At 37.8% G+C, this 17,692-nt stretch overlaps 1 protein-coding gene and 1 long non-coding RNA gene across 4 annotated transcripts in view; one reads left to right on the forward strand and one right to left on the reverse strand.

Annotated features, from left to right (window-relative positions):
* The window catches only part of SYT1 (synaptotagmin 1), a 606,041-nt gene that overhangs the window by 183,795 nt on the left and 404,554 nt on the right, over positions 1-17,692 (reverse strand). The window lies entirely within an intron of this gene.
* Positions 9,301-17,692, forward strand: part of LOC113893337 — a 44,371-nt gene continuing 35,979 nt past the window's right edge. Inside the window, exons 1-2 of the long non-coding RNA XR_003511292.1 lie at positions 9,301-10,157; positions 12,851-12,980. This is a non-coding gene — a long non-coding RNA (uncharacterized LOC113893337). The remainder of the gene's footprint in view (positions 10,158-12,850; positions 12,981-17,692) is intronic.

A 17,692-nucleotide genomic window follows, 5' to 3' on the forward strand; every position in this document is an offset into this window, starting at 1 on the left:
GCCAACAAATGGTTATGCTATTCAAATATTGCAAGCAGCATTAGGATAATATTAACTTTGTATTAATGGAAATAAACATGTACTACTTTGCATTTTCAATAATTTGTCAATCCAGCCAACACTTCCTGAGGTAAATGTTTTAATATAGCAGTAAAGAAATCAGTGGAAGGATTTTTTACTCTTTCTACTGGCAGAATGGTGGATTTTGCTTGAACTCGCTCCCCATTCTATAGTTCAACATGCTCTTGAATGCTGTTTTTCTTTCTCCTTAAAAATTAGCCAAGTATTATAAGTGATTGAAAAGCTATCTTGAATTCAGCATTATGTTCAGTAATTACTTACATACACATTTAAATTATAATGATCAATTTCTATTAAGAACAAACTTTGATCTTACACCATTTGTTTCCACTGAATAATTTATAAAACAGTTGGGTTTATTATTTCATTTAGGCAATATTATCTTCATTCATAGATGGTAAATCTGAAGTACCCAAAATAATATGACTGTCCTAAGATTCTGGGAAAAAACCATGACCCAGTCTCAAGCTCAGTCTTTTGAACATTGAGCTGTTTGTACTAATCCAATTGTTGATGATTCTTATTTCAAATCAATCAACAATGTTAGGATTTAAACTTACCTAGGATCATAATTTTTGGTCATTTACTATTTAAATCATTCCAATGTCATATTCATTTATAGAAAACCTTTATTTTCTTCTGGCTTTGCTCATTATTTTCAAGAAAATAAAGTTAGGAGCCTATAGTTTTCTTTTGATGATTTTGACTAGAATTGAAAATTAGCTGACATTATGATTTAGTAAAATAGTGAAATAGCTAGAGGACTTTCTTTGAAGATTGAAGGCTATGGAACTTAATGGAAGGGATGGCTGTGTTCCCCACCCCCGCAGTGTTTTGCTTATGTTGTAACCATCAAAGTCCGGAGAAGGCAATGGCACCCCACTCCAGTACTCTTGCCTGGAAAATCCCATGGACAGAGGAGCCTGGTGGGCTGCCATCTATGGGGTTGCACAGAGTCAGACACGACTGAGTGACTTCACTTTCACTTTTCATTTTCATGTATTGGAGAAGGAAATGGCAACCCACTCCAGTGTTCTTGCCTGGAGAATCCCAGGGACGGGGGAGCCTGGTGGGCTTCTGTCTATGGGGTTGCACAGAGTCGGACACGACTGAAGTAACTTAGCAGCAGCAGCAACCATCAAAGTCAAGATCCTGGTTGCTGTGCAAATATTGCAATGTTAACATGTACCCTTGGAGGGTCACTAAGTCCAGATACTGCCTGGAAGAAATAGAATTATCTTACTAGACAGTGGCCTTCTATGATTCTTTGGAAAAGGATAGTAGATCCATTACTTAACATATTGAGGCAAATGCCTTTCAAGCAATATAAATTTTATATTTGAAATTCATCTTAATGATTTCAAATGAAATTATACAAATTGGAGAAATCTGTGAACTGATGTGGGTAAATCTTTTTGACTAAAGGTCAAACTATTATCTCTGAAAAAAGATGTTTAAATTAAATATTGATGGACAGAAAGGAAGAAAATATAGCACTGAACACAAAACAGATCATCATAAGAAGTATCTTGAGGGGGAAAAAAAAAAAGAATGGAGAGTGTTATCTCCTTTTGAAAAAGCATCCCACTAATCTCAGAAGGATAGCTCACTGACTTAAAAGTGGCAATTGATTGCACTAAGTCATTTCTTTAATCAGTGGTCTTAGAAGTTCTATCATGCATTGAGACAACTAGAACAAAACCAGGAATGCATTTTATGGACATTGCACAAGGGGCAGCAAGTGACCCTGTGTGTGATAACTCGGGTCAGCCCCACTTTGCACCCAGGGACCCTAACGTCACCCTTGCTCCTTCTTGAAGCACATGATTCTGCCTTGTGCCTTGGTTTTCTTTTTTCCATTCACGCTGCCTCCTCTTGTGCATATAGGATAATGTGGAGGCGTCAAGAGAGGGAAGAATACAGTACAGAGTTTGGGGAAGCTATTTTGAGGTGATATGTTCTTTGGCACTTTTTCTGATTGTCTCTGAGCAGCCATCTAAATAGTGAAACGGGATAGGGGGTGGTGGGGAGCTTGTAAGTGGTCTAAGAGTTGCGTGCATTTCCAGAAGAGCTGAAGAGCCATCTCGGCTTCAACAGTGCAAAGGAGGAGGCATCAAAAGCATTTTCACCTCCTGGCTCCTCAATTGTGAGAAGGGTGTCAGTTGCTTTACTTAAGGGTTGTTTGGGTGAGAATCTTAGGTAAATTGCAAAAATACAAATGTGAAAATAATTAAGATGAGCTTAAAGAAGCAGATTGTTTTGTAAAGTTTCAGTCATCTTTGTAATTGGACATGTGGCATGATTACATAATGTTTAATGTAAAAAGTGATCTTGGCTCTGGTCCTCACCCCAGTCTACCCCAACCAAAACCAAAGATTTTACAACAGCAGATGTTAACACCTACGGCTGAGAAAATATTAGGGGAGAGCCATGAGGCTGGCGTCAGACAGAAGTGTTTTCCTTCAGGAAGATGAGATGGTGTTCATTTTGAGTGATTTTGTGGTTCTCTAGGCAAAAGTCCAACTATGGTATAAAACAAAATAGGTTTCTTGGAAAAAATGCCAAGCATAAGGAGAAAAAGTCTTGTCAACACAACTAATCAGAATCACAATTAATATACCATAATGGAAAATAAGTTTCTGACATGGCTGAAACATAATGATTATTTGATTGCTATTCTAAAGCAACACCCAAGAGTTTTACCTTTCTAAATGCGAATAGATTTGGATTAATTTTCCTCATAAAGCAGTTATTTTGGCTGCTTATATGTCAATACAATTTGATTTTTCATTAAGACAAATGTTTTTGTGTGAATTTTAATAAATGTGAAATGGAATAACTGAAACAGTAGAATCATGGAATATCAATTATAATGCTATATATTACTTCAACTCATAATGGTATACTAACAGGTAGTCGAGGTGTAGAGTCAGAGAATACTGTGTTGTAAGCACTGCTAGTCTTTTTCTTCTTTGAGCCTCTTATTTCTCTATGTGAGAAGTGGGACTAATAACACCACAGTAAGAATCGAGAACATTCCATGAGATATCACCATCTGACACTTGGCACACAGATGAAGTTTAGTAAATGCTAATTCTCTTTCCCATTTTATAGGAAAAGAAATATGTATCAAATTTTGTTCAAAAACTGTAATACTTTTCATGCAGAAAGTATTTCTTGGTAACATGTTTAAAATGATTAGACCCAAGTAATAAAACTATATGAAACCTGCTGTGCTCCCTCTAAAGATCTGGTTCTCTTTGCCTCTCAAAAATTAAAAGAAAAGAAAATTGGCCCAATGTAATTGCTACAAGTTGGAAGGAATATAGATAATTTGGAGTTAACTCAGCATCAAATAAAGAAGACATTTAAATCTTTTTAGTCAGTGGGACTTATGAGGGAATTAAGGACCTGTTTTCTGTTTTCCATGAAGGGAGAATGAACAAAAATAAACAGAATGTAACAGAGGAGATTGAACATATTGGGGTCAGAGAAGTAGAAATCTCTTAGCTTTAAGTATCGATATAGACTGAAAATTTTAAAAACAGTAGATCTTATGGACTCTGTGGGAGAGGGAGAGGGTGGAGAGATTTGGGAGAATAGCATTGAAACATGTATAATATCATGTATGAAACGAGTCGCCAGTCCAGGTTCGATGCACGGTACTGGATGCTTGGGGCTGGTGCACTGGGACGACCTAGAGGGAGGGTAGGGGAGGGAGGAGGGAGGAGGGTTCAGGATGGGGAACGCGGGTGTACCTGTGGCGGATTCATTTCGATATTTGGCAAAACTAATACAATATTGTAAAGTTTAAAAATAAAATAAAATTAAAAAAATAAAAATAAAAACTTAACTGAATCAAAAGAAAAAAAAAAAGTAGATCTGATACAGATCATGAAATCTTAGAGGCAACGAAGGCTGTCAAGAAATGATGCCTGGACATCACTTATACTGTCTCGCTGGGTTTTAAGCGTGTGGTCTTAAAGTATATTAATTCCTGTTTGAGAAACCTGCATATTAAAAAAAAATCTTGAACTGTAGTTGGTTTGCAATGTTTTTAATTTCTGCTGTACAGCAAAGTGATTCAGTTACATACATACACACATATATTTTTTATATTTTCCATTTATGATTTATCATAGGATATTGAATATATTGTTTCCTATTCTATACAGTAGGATCTTGTTTTATCCATTCTCTATAACCCCATCTATTGAATCTATTAACCGCTACTCCCACTCCCTCCCTCTCCCAGGGAAAACTGCATATTACTAGAAGACTACTGAGCACCAAGGCTTTTGGCGCCTCAAACAGGGGCAGGCAGGAGAGGGGATGTGAGGGACTGCCCACGGAGGCTCAGGCCCTAACAGTGGGGTGACCCCTGGGCCATGCTGAGTGGTTCAAGATGATTTCAGTAAGCAGAGTTTCTCCAGCTAGAGGGAATTACTAGATGATCGTCAAAGTGAAACTCTATGCTTTGACCTCATAATATGGTCAGATATTGTAATATAATAAAATTACTTCTCTTTCCCTTTAACAGGATGGCTTGAGACCTAGGTCTATGGGGAAAAATAAGATATTTCTATAAAAACAGAATATTACATTTTTCCCTTAGGAAAATGATCCAGCATTTACATATGAAGAGTCCTTAATTTCAGCTTTTGAATATTTGATCATTGAGAAGTATGGAGTAGAGGAAAATAAAATGGGATTTAGGATTTACAAGAAGGATCTCAGCCACATGAGAGAATTAAAACCTGGGAAAGGTGAGGTGCTCATGGCTTAGCACCATCCTAGGCATGAGATGCAGTTTTAGTGTAGAAAAATGGAACTACCAGAACAAAGCAGAATTTTCTCTTACCGTTCATTTTATGAACCTTGTAGAGTTGCTGTCACTTTATGGGTATCAAGACTGATTTTAAAATGCTTACATTTTGATTCCATAAATATGATTTTTTAAGCTAAATTTTATTTTTTATTGAAGTATTAGTTGATTGTACAATGTCATGTTAATTTCCGGTGTACAGCACAGTAATTCAGTTATACATAAACATATTCCTTTTCAAAGTCTTTTCCCTTGTAAGTTATTACAAAATACTGAGTATAGTTCCCTTTTCTATACAGCAGGTCCTTGTTGATTATTTTATGTACACTAGTGTGTATATATTAATTCCAAACTCCTAATTAAACCTGAATTTCTTAAGTAGCGTTGCATCCAAATGGAATTTTATGGTGTTTGTGGTTTTCTGAGGGAGCACCTTGGGCATCAGTTTCTGAAGGCATTTTGGTGTGTATGCATGTGAAGTAAGCCACCAATAAAAATTTCTTCTCAGAAGATTTCTGTACTATTAAAACTGCATTATTAAGAGTAGGAGAAAACCAACAGTCTTTGAAATTCCTTTTCTTTGCGGTTCAATGAAATAGCTTTTTTCTCTAAATGCTTATTTACTTCAACTAGTCGTGACAAGATACTCATTTAGAATACTTGCCAAATTCAAAGCATCCAAGAGAACTTGACTGAAATTGATCAAAATGAAGTAAATCCAACAGAACTATAGCAGATAAATGAGAAGTTCTACTCCGAATTTTACCAAAACAACGCTGCATTTGAATTTATCCAAGGCCATGGAAAATAAGGAACAGTGACATTAAAACAAAGAAAAATCTTTTTCCCAATTAGACTCAGCAAGTTTTGCTTTCTGGCTGTGAATCCCTGTAGGAAAAATAAGTATTTCTAAATCTTAGTTGTTTTTGCTCCTTGCCTCCTATATCTCCATATAATCAAGTCCTTTTGGAAAAGAAAGCTGAGCTTTTTAAAATGGCACAGTTATGACAGAAGTGAGAAATTCTCCTTTTACTTAATCGCTCTCTTATTTTACATGCCTCATTTAACCTTTAAGCCTACAAGTGTTAGAATATATAAAATTCAGAATATATAATAAATAGGAAATTCAATTGAATGCCAGTTATTGTGTCTATAATATATAAATACTGTGGATGTACTTTCACCTTGTTTTAAATTTAGAAGTCTGAATTACATGTTCTTGTACAACTCTAAATGTTCACTCCTGGTGTTCATATGAAAAGAAGAATTTTTCTTAATGGGAAGAATGTAAAATGATCAAATGAATACAGACAGGAGAGAGGAGAAAGAAAAATCCCAGGTTCAAATTGGCTATATGCTGAATGTTTAAATTGATTTCTACTGAACATTTCCGTCATTTTATGTGAAAGAAGTTTCCATTTTCTTCAGATTCTGTTTTCCCTTTATTGATCACTGAACTTTCACATCACCTCTCTCAAAATTTCCTTACAAATGGCTCATAATTCTGTTACTTTATGAAGTCACTTCTTTATATCTTTCCTTTCCTCATCAGTACACAATATATAGGGAATATTGTGTGTACTGTGACAGCACATGCAATTTTATATTCAGCTTTTTTCATTATGAATATTCACATGATACTACATGGACTTTAATTCTTTCCAACATTATTACAATTTAAGTCAAGCAAAAAGGAATAAAGTGTGAGGTCCATTTACCTCACACCAAGCTGAAAAACTTATAAGATGATGACTGCAGAGGCCACACAGGATCACTTCTGATTGCACTTCCTCTCTTCTCAAGAGGAAAACTCTGCATGAAGTAAAGTGTTTTTTGTTTTGTTTTTTTAAATTCCTGCCCATTTCCTTATGCTTTTACATAAGTGTTCTTAGGAACTTTGTAGACTTAACTCTTGATTCCTAAGAGAACTGCAGTAACATTATAGTGAAATCTTAACAGCAATTTGAACTTTCAGTGTTACAGTCAAATTGGCCTTCGGTTCAGTTCAGTTCAGGTTCAGTCGTGTTCAACTCTTTGCGACCTCATGAATCGCAGCACGTCAGGCCTCCCTGTCCATCACCAACTCCCAGAGTTTACTCAAATTCATGTCCATTGAGTCGGGGATGACATCCAATCATCTCATCCTCGGTTGTCCCCTTCTCCTGCCTTCAATCTTTCCTGGTATCAGGGTCTTTTCCAATGAGTCAGTTCTTTGCATCAGGTGGCCAAAGTACTGGAGTCTCAGCTTTAACATCAGTCCTTCCAATGAACACTCAGGACTGATCTCTTTTAGGATAGACTGGTTGGATCTCCTTGCAGTCCAAGGGACTCTCAAGAGTCTTCTCCAACACCACAGTTCAAAAGCATCATTTCTTCAGCACTCAGCTTTCTTCATAGTCCAACTCTCACATCCATACATGACCACTGGAAAAACCATAGCCTTGACTAGATGGACCTTTGTTGGCAAAGTAATGTCTCTACTTTTTAATATGCTGTCTAGGTTGGTCATAACTTTCCTTCCAAAGAGCAAGCATCTTCTAATTTCATGGCTGCAGTCACCATCTGCAGTGATTTTGGAGTCCAAAAAAAAAAAAAAAAAAAAGTCAGCCACTGTTTCCACTGTTTTCTCATCTATTTGCCATGAAGTGATGGGATACCATGAGCTTTGTTTTGTGAATGTTGAGCTTTAAGCCAACTTTCTCACTCTCCTCTTTCACTTTCATCAAGAGGCTCTTTAGTTCTTCCCTTTCTGCCGTAAGGGTGGTGTCATGCGCACATCTGAGGTTATTGATATTTCTCCTGGCAGTCTTGATTCCAGCTTGTGCTTCATCAAGCCCAGCATTTCTCACGATGTACTCTGCATAGAGTTAAATAAGCAAGGTGACAGTATACAGCCTTGACGTACTCCTTTTCCTATTTGGAACCAGTCTGTTGTTCCATGTCTGGTTCTAACTGTTGCTTCCTGACCTACATACAGATTTCTCAGGAAGCAGGTCAGGTGGTCTGATATTCCCATCTCTTTGAGAATTTTTCACAGTTTATTGTGATCCACACAGTCAAAGGCTTTGGCATAGTCAATAAAGCAGAAATAGATGTGTTTCTGGAACTCTCTTGCTTTTTTGATGATCTAGCGGACGTTGGCAATTTGATCTCTGGTTCCTCTGCCTTATTTAAATCCAGCTTGAACATCTGGAAGTTCACAGTTCATGTATTTTTGAAGCCTGGCTTGGAGAATTTTGAGTATTACTTTAACAGTGTGTGAGATGTTTGAGCACTTGTGCGGTAGTTTGAGCATTCTTTGGCATTGCCTTTCTTCGGGATTGGAATGAAAACTGACCTTTTCCAGTCCTGTGGCCACTGCTGAGTTTTACAAATTTGCTGGCATATTGAGTGCAGCACTTTCACAGCATCATCTTTTAGGATTTGAAGTAGCTAAAGTGGAATTCGGTCACCTCCACTAGCTTTGTTCGTAGTGATGCTTCCTAAGGCCAACTTGACTTCACATTCCAGGATGTCTGGCTCTAGGTGATTAATCACATCATCAGGATTACCTGATCGTGAACATCTTTTTTGTATAGTTCTTCTGTGTATTCTTGCCACCTCTTCTTAATATCTTCTGCTTCTGTTAGGGCCCTACCATTTCTGTCCTTTATTGTGCCCATCTTTGCATGAAATGTTCCCTTGGTATCTCTGATCTTCTTGAAAAGATCTCTAGTCTTTCCCATTTTATTGTTTTCCTCTATTTGTTTGCACTGATCTCTGAGGAAGGCTTTCTTATCTCTCCTTGGTATTCTTTGGAACTTTACATTCAAATGGGTATATCTTTCCTTTTCTTCTTTGCTTTTCGCTTCTCTTCTTTTCACAGCTATTTGTAAGGCCTCCTCAGACAGCCATTTTTCCTTTTTACATTTCTTTTTCTTGGGGATGGTTTTGATCCCTGTCTCCTGTACAATGTCACAAACCTCCGTCCATAGTTCATCAGGCACTCTGTCTATCAGATCTAGTCCCTTAAATCTATTTCTCACTTCCACTGTATAATCATAAGGGATTTGATTTAGGTCATACCTGGATGGTCTAGTAGTTTTCCCTACTTTCTTCAATTTAAGTCTGAATTTTTCCATAAGGAGTTCATGATCTGAGCCACAGTCAGCTCCCAGTCTTGTTTTTCCTGACTGTATAGAGCTTCTCCATCTTTGGCTGCAAAGAATATAATCAGTCTGATTTTGGTGTTGACCATCTGGTGATGTCCATGTGTAGAGTCTTCTCTTGTGTTGTTGAAAGAGGGTATTTGCTATGACCAGTGTGTTCTCTTGGCAAACTCTGTTAGCCTTTGCCCTGCTTCATTCTGTACTCCAAGGCCTGTTACTCCAGGTGTTTCTTGACTTCCTACTTTTGCATTCCAGTCCCCTATAATTAAAAGGACATCTTTTTTGGCCTTAAAACATGGCCTTAACAAAATCCAAGTAAATCAGAATCATTATTCTGTGGTGTTCTTAAACATGCCAATTTGTAGGTATATGAAATGTGTGTACTTTAAGCTGGTTATCTTCTGAGAAAGAGATGTCTTGTTTATTTTCATAGCAAAATAAGATAATCTCTTTTTCTATTAACTGTTTAATTTGCTTCCTCTTGAGAATTGATCCTTTTTTCCTTTTAGTAGTCTCCCTCTTAGGGAAATAAAATGCTAAACATCAGAGGAAATTCACATGTCATTGTGAACATTCGAGTTAGTTTTCTTCCTACTCTTTTGACCCACTATGTATAAAACAAGGGATTTTCATTCCAAGGCCATAACCCAGGCTATGAGAGAGGATGTGGATACGAACATCCATTTCCAAAAGTACTGGAGGTTAATAGTGAGATGCTTTTCTTTCTTTCTTGGTTCATTTAGCAGTAATGTTCCAGTGGGATGAGAACAGATTCCTGTTTTCTGTTTGTTCTGCACCAAAAGTGTGATTCGTTGCAATAACCATTGGCAGGATGGTAGATTTAGTTAGTACTAGCCATGAAACTAATATGCACTTTAACCCTTATGCATGACTGCTAATCATCAAAGTCAAGTGCCCAGCTATCACACATGCTGATTGGCAGTTTTAGAAGGATAGAAGTTGACTGTTTTTCCACATGTCAATTAATATATCTTTGTCTACAAGGTTAAAAGTGAGTTATTGTCTTATTCTAACCTTTAATACATTTTCTTCTGTTTCAGATAAAATTGAATTTTGATTCAAGCTATGAAATACCTGATAAGGTAAAATTCAACAAGGTCATTTATCTTGGCTTCAAAGTCATTTATTTTGGCTTCAAGGTCATTTATCTTGGCTATGGCCACACAGAGGCTCTTCTAACAAGTTGCTGGAAGCTATTTTCGTTAGTAAAGTGGTTTCTGGTGGAAAGAGTACTAAAGTTATACTAGCACGCTTAGACCTGAGATTTCCCAAAGTTAATTTAAAGGTGAATCACGGATATATACAGGGAAAGAGTACAGTATCCTAAAATTTAAGTTTTCTAACGTTGCCTCCCAGAGATAAAATTCAAATGTATGATAAGTAAGAAACATCAATTAATGAATAGCAGTTTTCTTTTGTATCAGGCAAAGTAACTGGCATTAAATTTTTGGAAGGGTTCCTATTGTTAAGAATCTTCTGAAAGGATACTTACTATTAGCAGTTGTGTAGATCTCTTGGATAAAAAAAATTGAGTTTGGTTTATTGACCAACCCCTTTTAAAGATCTTGGAACTGGAGCATGAGAAAAATACACATTTTCATCACCAGACTTAATCAAAATATTCAGTAGAATTCTTGCAATTTTAGCGCAGATAACTCAGAAATCACAAGTGTTGGCAAAGTATTTATGCTTGACAGGGTAATGATTTAATAATTTAAATGCCATTCTAAAGCAAGCACAATGGCAAAGAATTAAAAAAATTCCCCAGATTGCAGCTATGGGGTTCTGCAGGCCAACGAAGCCTGCAATTCTCTTTTGGGCTCCTATTTTCAACACTAAATGGTTTGCATTCCAACATTCAGAGGCAATTAAATACACCTGTGCTATCAGAAATTGGAATTGCAAATAATAGGAAGGAAAATGTGTGCTACAGGAAGGAATTCATTTTGCTGTTTCCCTTGGCATTCTGCATACTCGTGTGTTATGGAAAGACATGGAGGTCACCATCTTTTCACTTTGAACTGGAATTCATGCTGTTAAACTGTAAATTGTGGGATTTTTTCAAAGCCATAAGAGGTTGGAGAGTAGATCATCATTCTCTGGTAAGCTCTTCTCTTCCTACATCTCTCACTTTAGAGCAAAGAAAGTCACTATTTATTTTGTATTCTGGGTATATATTGTAATTCAAAATTTGAAGGTGAGATAATCATCATTTAAATAAATAGTTTCTGTAGCACATTCTTGCTATTAACATACTTTAGCATCCACCAGATTGTTAGGTATCTGCCTAACAAAGTTGCTGAGCAAGCCTATTTAGAATTCCACATTATCCACTGAAATGTAGGGAGATTTACCAGTATACCCCAGAGTCTTCTCAGTAGACTTGAAGTTCTCTCCTGGGACAATTGCATAGACAGGAAGTACAGGGGAACATCATTTTAAAAAGTGCTCTTTCAGTTTTACAAGAAGTCTTTTAGAAGGCCATTGCTCTTGGGAAATATACTCTTGGTTGCTTAGACAAACAACCCTTCTTCTTCCTTACTCTGCTAAGGCAACACTGATTTTGCTTATGTATCATGCAGAGATTAGTATACGAAAGAATAGTAGGCCCTATATAGTAATATATATAAAATAGGTAACCAGTAAGGAGCTGTATAGCACAGGGAACTCTACTCAATACTCTGTAATGGCTTATATGGGAAAAGAATTTTAAAATGAGTTTATGTATAAGTGATTCACTTTGTTCTACAGCAGAAAGTAATGAAACATTGTAAATAAACTGTATTCTAATAAAAATTAAAAAGGAAGAACAGTAGGCCCCTTCCCCAGGCTTTTGAGATGATTTACAATTGAATTAAGTCAGTTTTTGTAATTCCTTTTTTTTGGGTCACTAATTGGGCTAGAGTTGGACATAACCAGTACTCCCAATACTACTGGGTTAGCCAAAATGTTCATTTGAGTTTTTCTTAAGATCTTATGGAAAAACCCAAATAAACATTTTTGTCAACCTACTGTATGAAATGTAAGGGAAATCTGCAGGAGACGCCTGGGAAAAATGTTTTCCCTGACAGAAGAGATAGCATTAGGGGAAAAGACCCTTTCTCCCCACTATCCCCTTCCGACTGGATTGTTGTATGTATGGTGTCTGGAGCTGCCATAGCCATCTTTCAATTATGCAGAGAAGGCCAAGGGAAACTCAGAGTTCCCAGCTGTAAACTAGCTCTGGAACTGCCTAAGAGGAAAAAAAAAAAAAAAAAAAGTTGCTCAGTCATGTCCAGTTCTTTGCAACTCCATGGCTTGTAGCCCTCCAGGCTCCTCTGTCCATAGAATTCTCCAGGCAATAATACTGGAGTGGGTAGCCATTCCCATCTTCCTGACCCAGGGACTGAACCCATGTCTCCTGCATTGCAGGCAGATTCTTTACTGTCTGAGCCACCAGGGAAGCCCCCAAAGACTTTATTTTATCTGAGACACTTAAATGCTTTATTGCTTAAGTTGCTTGCATCAGTCAGCATAAGTTTAATTACGTAGCAGTAGCAAACAGTTCAAATCTCAGGGACTTAAAACAACAAGGGCTTATTTCTCATTCACGTTAGAGGTCTTTGTGTATCAGCAGGGGCTTCTGCTTATTGTAGTCACTCAAAGATCTGGGTCGATGGAGCAAGTACATCTCCAAAATTGCTGGTTTTAGTTCTAGAAGGAAGAGTTCTGAATGTTCACACATCTGAATCAAATGTTGTAGCTCAGAAGTGACACACATGACTTTCACCCACAGCCCAACCTCCCGGAACCAGGGACACAGCTCCCCCTGCACGAGGGTGAGGAAGGGCAGTCATGTCACTTCCCCTAAGGAGGGACGGCCAGAAATGCTCCGACAGTACTGACGATCCCTGCATCAAGCCAAGGTGAGAATCCTGTTATGTGCAGGAAAAAGCGACCTGAGTGTGAAAAGGGGGATGAGGCCTAAAATTTCTGAATGTTAGCAATTAGTATAAACCAGCCATTATGCTGAGTTTTGATGTATGTTAATATCTTTAATATGTACAACAATCTTAGAATGTACTATTATTCTCTGAAAAACTTTCAGAGAAGTTTCTTGCTCAAGATCATTTAGTAGATTAATGTTGATATAATGTTAACTTAGGCAGTTCAGGTGTAAAATTCAATGTTCTTAACTACCATGTCATAAATATCTAATAACTTTGCTTTTTAAATACACACACACCTATTATCTGCCAATTATCTAGCATGTTAAGAAAAAAATAAACAAGTATAGCTACCATAACACTATTGTTGGAAAAAAACAAATATTTCCTAGTGAAGTTTTATCAGTTATTATCCAGTTGCCTGAAGTCAGTATATTGGACAAACAAATTTTGAATCAATTTTCCCAAAGCATGGGAGTGGAGGCAGTTTTTCTTCCATGGTACAGAGGAGCAAAATAAATTTTATAAATTACTAAGCCTGAGGCCTCAATCACTAATAACTTGAGCTTTCCTCACCTGGGGTGAAACACAATTGAACATAATTTCCAACGTCTGTGGTAAGAAGGAAGGACCCATAGCCCAGAGCTATTCACTTGGTGGATGTTGAAATTCTATATACAAATAAACTTTAGACAAAGAATGCAGATAGCTCATATCCATGGAAGTGCGTCTAAACCCCATTTACTCTCTTGGAAGACTATTTTCCTCTTAGTGTTCATGGACTAAATGAGGAGGCATTTAGACCAGGTGATTCTGGAAGTTCAACTGGATTCAAAATATCCTTTTCTCTTATTTGAGCAAGTTCTACTTGTTTTCAGGAGAGATTGCTTCATATAAACTCCCTGAATTTGGATTTTAGAATTTAAACTGAAAATTTTTCCTCCTAAGCTTAATTTGTTGTTTGGTAAAAGTATCCCAACTCTTCCTTCCCACTGTTAAGGTGATCTTAGTGTTATTTACCCTGTCTCCTCTTCTTTAAGCATGGGTCTAAGTTGTAGGTCCGAACAAGAAGATGCCACTCCCCCAGGGCATGATGACTGGGGCACGCCTGGATACATGGTATTAAAGTAGTTAGGCCTGGAACTATTCTGACAAATAGTAGATTTAGAAAAGGCAACGCAAAGGCAGAGGTCGTCCTGTCTTCTTCAATGATATATCTCTACATTCAGAGTGATGCTGGTACATAGTAAGCGTTCAGCATGGAAAAGGCACTTATGCAGAGTTTGCTCCACTGACTGAATGTTAGCCTGAGCTGCTGGGCAGCTGCCACGTGGAAAATGCTGTTCTAGGAGGGAAGTAAAAACTGAAGAAATTCATGCTATAAGTTGAAAAGAGAGAAACCAAATTCTGATGGCATCATTTGAACTTTAGCACTCAGATATGTGGAAGCCATGGTAGGTGGGTGTTTGTTAGTTCCCAGAACCAAAAAAATCACTCTCGTGGATACAAATTAGAGTTGGATTCCACCAAAATAATGCTAATCAGCCATTTTATGTGTGAAGACTCTTCTAGCTCTGGGCTATTATGATGGAATAACCCAAATTGTAGTACCCTAAGTCACTGACTTGTACATTTTATTTATAAATATTTTATTAGAAACTACCTATACTGCAGGAATAAAAACATCTCCAGAGACATATCACAGTTGTGCATGAGAATTGCTTTCAAATTTAAAATCTTTTAAATGACTCAAGGGAGTTGATATATGTAAGAGAGCTTCACCTTGAGTATTCTAGAGATGTCCTTGATGGCAGCAGTAGGGCTATGTTTATACACTGGGATTTTATTAATTGATAAAGGGTATGTGAGAACAGCAGCTATGTGCTTTATCAAAACTGGACGATAACTCACCCCGAAAGGCAAACATACTCAGTGGTGGCCTTTTCCTTCCTGGAAGAACATCTAGGAGGACTGTGGTTATGACAAGTTCATTCTTGTCTGTAATCCTCCTTTTGCCCAGACAGTGGTATCTTTTTGTCACACACTTAGGGATTTTTTTTTTTTTATCATCCTGGCTGCATACTAGCTGTATAATTTTGAGCAAGTTAGTTTTTCTAAAATGGAAATAATAATACATGTATTATAGGATTATATGAGGATTACCTGATTTGAGTAAAGCAATATTATTACTAAATTAATAGGAACAATTATTATTATTAGAGGGTCCAGAATCCCACCTGTTTATTGTTTGGGGGCTTTAAGGCTTTCTAGCTATATATTAGTCTTATTCTGATTTGGAGATCCACTCCAGTGTCTGGGCTTCAAAACCTTAACGTTCTACTTAACATTCTAGTTCAATTCCTATAATGGGGTTTTCTTTTTCTAAGTTGCTATTGGGATGAAACAGGGATGGGGAGCCAGTGGGCTGCCGTCCATGGGGTCACACAGAGTCGGACACGACTGAAGTGACTTAGCAGCAGTAGCAGCAGCATTGGGATGAAAAGTCTTCAACTCCAATTTTTCCAGGGTAAGGAACCTAATCTCTTGCTGATCCATCCGAAAGAGTGGGAAAGATCCATCCCTCTCATTGAGCTCCTGCTATTGCCTCCTCCTCCCTGGAAGTACTCACCACTTCACTGCGCTCAATGTTTGCTGGACGTTTGCATAAATAATTGACCTTTGATCTTTCTCCACCTATCTGATTAGGGATCAAGTCCCTATATTTGCCTATGTTCCCCTGGGTCTGTCTCCTCTAGAAGACTTTGGCTTCTCACCATTTACCCTCCCAACTCTTTGGATGGATCACTTTTGGGAAAACATGAGGAAAAGGGATACGTTGCATGGTGGTCATCCTTCAAAACCTGTAAGCCTGGAAAAGTGAAAAGTCACCCAGCCCCAGGAAACATGCTTGAGAGATGGACAATATGTAAAATATATACATAAAGTGAAGTCAGCTTTTTCTGTCAAGGATCTTCTACCTCTGAAAACAGAATTAGATTTCATGCATTCTTGCTAGGTTCTCAGATTTTTTTAAATACAGTCAGTTTTTGTGTTATATTTGATCTGTCTCCTTAACTAGCTTCTTTTCAAGCCTAACTCCCAACTATGATTTGCTATCTGTCGAGGGTCTCCAGCTGACTTCAACTTCTGACCCAAAGGTGTTTGTGGTGTTTAGCAATATCTGAAATTATAAATGTTCCAGAATTAAGCCTGTCTTGCCTGCCTGTATCCCACCTGAACTGCTGTTCAGTTTTTTGTTTCTGGGGGTTTTTTTTTGCATTTTTCTAGCTATATCATCATTTCATCATTCTTCTAGTTTTATTCTTGGGTTAATTCTGCCTTCTCTGTCTTTTTTTGCCACCCATTTACATCTTATCTTCTGCCAAATTCCCCTTGATGGCATTTTTGAGACTCCAGACTGCTTCACTTTTAGAAACACCATGCTTCTCCTTGCCTTTAATATTTCATATCTGAATTGCTATGATGATTTCTAAGCAAGACGACAAGAGAGGTCTCTGGCTTTCACATTCTTTTTTCAAATACTTTTTCTTTTCCCAGAATATATGCTTTCCCCTCCAAGAATGTCAGGTGCAGTGGAGGTTCTCCATCAACTGCACAACTAAACTTCTCCTTCTCCTGAGTCCTTGTTGGCCATAACATACTTTTAAATCAGTCTATGCTGTACTCTTTATTCATCTCACTCCCCTGCCTGTTAAAAATCCTGTTGTCCATCAATGGAGAAATCTGAGTGGCATTAGTTGCGCACTGTCCTGTCCAGGTAGCTGATTCACTTGCTGCATGAGGGGGCATCCTGGATGGGATTAACGTGTTCTTTGATCACTAACTGGGTCAAGTGGGCTTGCTTCAGCCTCAGTGAACTTTGAAAATTTGATTCAACCAGTCTGACTGCCTTTTTCTAATTGTTTGACCAATAAGATCTTTATTGACTTTAATTTACTGAAATCCCACCTCAAAATGTACTTTCTTGAGGAGTGTTTTCAGCCTACAAGATGGTGCTTGCTACTTTTCTTCTGTGTGCTCTTCCAGTGCAAACTCATGGTTGCTACTATAATTCCCTGTGCTGTTTTTGATCCCCTGCCCTGGAGAGTGTCCTCCAACTCTTTGACGGTGTCTTGTTTCCTTACATGGCTGTGAGCCGTATAAGCATCCATGTCTGTGTGCTCTGAGCATCCATGGTGCTCCCTCCCCCACTGCCACTGCTGTGCATTCCAAAAGGCCACTGAGCACACGCCAGGCACTCCTTCAATACTGAGTGACCAACTCCCAGTGTGCAGGTGGCTGTAAAACACTCTGCCATGTGAGAAGGAAATATATGATCTTATTTTTTCCATTTGCTAGTGAGATGTTATTAATAATATCCCTTGTGTCCTTAATAATGCCTTATAAATTGTTTCTCTCATAGCAAAGAGTTGTGACTCATTGATTTTGTTTGTGCTATTTTTCTTTATACCCTATATATCTCAGCAATATGATTATGCTCTGTGTATGCTAACAATGTTTAAAAACAATACTGTATAGGCTAACTATATGAAAAGCATTTCTACTGAGTAAGTTGCACCACTGCTGCTGCTGCTAAGTCGCTTTAGTCGTGTCCGACTCTGTGCGACCCCAGAGACGGCAGCCCACGAGGCTCCCCATCCCTGGGATTCTCCAGGCAAGAACACTGGAGT

Source organism: Bos indicus x Bos taurus, chromosome 5, assembly GCF_003369695.1.
Source record: "Bos indicus x Bos taurus breed Angus x Brahman F1 hybrid chromosome 5, Bos_hybrid_MaternalHap_v2.0, whole genome shotgun sequence".
Classification (NCBI taxonomy): domain Eukaryota; kingdom Metazoa; phylum Chordata; class Mammalia; order Artiodactyla; family Bovidae; genus Bos; species Bos indicus x Bos taurus.